This window comes from Camelus dromedarius, chromosome Y (assembly GCF_036321535.1).
Source record: "Camelus dromedarius isolate mCamDro1 chromosome Y, mCamDro1.pat, whole genome shotgun sequence".
NCBI lineage: Eukaryota > Metazoa > Chordata > Mammalia > Artiodactyla > Camelidae > Camelus > Camelus dromedarius.
In genome coordinates, this window is record NC_087473.1 from 5995257 (window position 1) to 5998901 (window position 3645).

Genomic DNA, 3645 nt, shown 5'->3' on the forward strand with positions numbered 1-3645 from the left:
TTAATTTATTTAAAAAGATTTTGTGGGAATTACATTTGCAGATCACACTGTAAAAATAAACATCCTATATGTTTCATTTTAACTGGATGAATGTGAACTAAACACTGGCTGAATGTTACACTTGTGGTACTAGGAGACAAGTCATTTTGTGATGTCACAGCTACTCAGGTTGAGAACAACTGTGATGACATAGCAGTTTATGTGTGCTGGCCTGCCAAAGCAGCATTTGAAGCTGCAGTGCTCAAAATCATGCAGATTAGAAAAGGAGCTGTAGAAAAAGTTACTTAAGATGGCACATGTTTCTTCAAAAAGTCAAGATATGTCTCCTAAAAATGGACCAACTTGTTCAGAAAAGTCCAATAGATCTATATTGTGTGATCAAACATTCTCTGGGGACTTGGACTTGAAGTCTATGATTGAAGAAAATGCTTTTCAGACTTAATGTGAAGAATCCTTGAGAAAAAGACCATCTTACAAACATTGTGTCTCTGAACCAGATGAAGATAATGATATTTGTTCTCTGGCATTTCCAAGAAAACTCTGGAAAATGGTTGGGAGTGACCAATTTCAATCCATCTGGTGGGATGATAATGGAATTTCCATAGTGATCGATGAAGATGTCTTTAAGAAGGAAGTTTTGGAAAGAAAGGCCCCTTTCAGAATATTTGAAACTGGAAGTATGAAAAGTTTATTTAGACAGCTTAACCTTTATGGGTTTAGTAAATTGCAGCAGAATTTTCCAAGATCTGCTTGTCTAGCTGACTTTCTATCATAAGAAAAAGTAGTCTCTGTTTTAAGCAAGGTACTCAGAAATTTTAGTCACCACTTCATAACTTAAACATAAAATTTTATTTTGTACATCAATCTATGGTAATATAAATGTAAAGTTACATTTTGAAAATTGTGTAAAACTACTAAGGCCAAAATGTTTTAATTTTTTTTAAAAAAAAAGAGGACAGTGCATTAATTATTCAAGATTATGAGAACATTTTCTAACAACTATGAATCTTATCAGAAATCTAAATAAAATTATTAAACCTGCTTTTAGAAAGGGGCATTCACCATTATTGCAAAAACTAACGTTTTAAATTTGATGTCTATAGTATTTAAATGTATATTTTCCAAATAAGGAATTTCAAAAATTAGTCAGCAATGTTCATATTTTGATATTACCTTTGTATACTAAGTGTGAAATCTGAGGTTTTATACATTATGCTTATTGTAGTCTTTTATTTTGGTTTAAAGTATTACTAAAATCTTTCTCCTTTGATTGTAGCTGCAGTTCCATCATAATCCAAATTTTAAACGAGGCTGTCCCCTGCTTTTAGTGAGAATAAAAAGAAGAGTTGGGATTAAAAATGCTTCTCTGGTATCTTCATTGGCTCAAGATTTCAACAAGAAGCACTTTAAAGCAGGGGATAAAATGGATAATCAAAATTCTGGATTTGTGTCTGACACTAGAGGAGAAAGTGCATTTTTACCTTCTGCAAATTTAAACATGCCTCTAATAAGAAAGCCCTCTACTAGCCACATAATTGGTGATACAAGTACCCCAATGACAGGTGATTTTTCTCCTGCAACTTCAATATCAGTTAGACCACCAGAAAAAATTGCAGTGGATAAATGTGCTATTTTAAATCAGTTGACCCCTTTCCACGTGCACTCACAAAACAGCTACACTGAAGCAAATGGCTGTGTTGTGAATTTCTTTACAACTACAACCTCTAATTCTCAGTACAGCACCTTATCTCCCATACAGAGCAATTATCTTGGACTGATGGTGGAGCCTTCTACTTTTCCAAATAGATATCACAAATATGGGCCAATGAAGGTCCTTTTCCTAAACTTCAACCAGAGAGCAACCCACGGTTTCCAGTGCCAGTGTTAGCTGATACATCAGCTAAATCTCTTTCATGGCCAACTCATCAGCCAACTGCAGATTATGAACGTCATTTTAATTAAAACTGATCTGCCAGAGGACTACAAGATTATGCAGGAAAACAAAGATTATAACTGATGTTGTCAAATATCGACAAATATCTTCTATTTTTTTATTTGAACAATAAACATACATGTTTACATGTATTCCTTATTTTTAAAAAATCAGTAAGAGTAAATTGGAAGATTAAATTACCATTTAAAGAAAAAATGAGATGTTTGATTGATATGAGCATTTGAGGGAACAATATGGAAGTAAATTTGAATAATTTCTTGAAATGAAGAAGAGAAAATGGAAGGATTAGGGACAAGAATATAATATGTAGAGAAGGAAAAGTACTAAGTGGTTTCTGGTTCATTATGGAAAGTACTAATGTTTTAAGTTAGATTAGGTTGGAACAGGAGATAAATGCAGGAACTGGCCCAGGGATCATGGTCTTTATTATGTCATCACTGGAATCATAATGGTCACATGATGTAGTCTCTGATGGCACATTCAACATGTGGTAGAATTTAAGAAGTAGTTTAATCTATGTTCTTCTTTGTGCTGTTCTCAAAGCATTCCAATTGGTGCTCTCATTTCCTCCCCTCAAGGTTCTACACTATAATTTCTGGTGAATATTTTATGTTGCTTTTATGTTGCAGCCAAAGACAAGCTTACATTCTCAGGGTGGCACTTAATGCCTTTCCAACTCTAAGCCCACCAACTCAACATTGTTTAGTCATATCTTTATAGATCTACCATCTGACTACCTTGGCATATCTTTATGTTTCACTGTATCTGGAGATAAATCCAGGAAAAACGTTTATCAACCATGTTAACTCCAACCTCACAACTTTTGCTCCAGCACAGCCTTAGACTTAGGATATCCTCATTTAACCTACTTAGACTTTCCCAGTCTCAGCACAGGAACCTCCTCCTCCAGTGTTTTCTGTCTATCCACCTTTCCTTCTCTAACTTGGGTACCAGCACAGTAAGCACAGCACATGCCACAGGATGCATTTTAGTATTTAGTGAATGAAAAATAAATGTTGACTTTAAGCAAAATCTACTTTCTGAGACAACAAAACTCTCATGGTTTTCAAAGAATTTTCTTATGGTCTTTACTCTTCACCACAAACTAGCTCTTTTCATATCCCAAGGACTAGTCACTCAAGAGAGTACGTGGAGGTAGGCACAGGAGACAAAGTATTATTTTCTTATTAATTCATGCCTCCAAAGGAATAAAGCATTCCATTCTCATTTTCTGGATATTTTCCTGTCTCTTCCTTACCAACCCACCCCAAAATAACTGATTCTCATCCCCATACCAATAACTATATTGTCTTCTAATTAATTTACTTCTTAGAATCAAAGCTTTGTCCAGAAGGGACAGTGATATCACAAACATTTAAAGTAGGTTTATACACCCCACATAACTTGTGCCCCTTCTAACCTTCACACAGGATGTATCTAAGAGGTACTAGCACCTTACTTGGGGTGGTCATATTCAGTAACCAAATTGCAATCTAAAATGTGTGGACTAGGAGGAGTTGAGGGTGGTAGAATTAAAAATTCATCCAAAGGCAAGAATACAATATTTCTGCAGATATTAGGAAATATAAAATATTCATGGAAAACTTTGACTATTTCCCATTAATTTAAAATAAAATGTAGAGCATTTTCAGAATGTGAAATGCCCTGAAATGCTGGAAAAATTGTAGGCA

The 3645-nt window shown here is 34.6% G+C and overlaps 1 pseudogene; it reads left to right on the forward strand.

Annotated features, from left to right (window-relative positions):
- Positions 1–289: 289 nt before the first annotated feature.
- On the forward strand, positions 290–1962 carry LOC135320334 (heat shock transcription factor, Y-linked-like; annotated as a pseudogene).
- The last annotated feature ends 1683 nt before the right edge of the window (positions 1963–3645 follow it).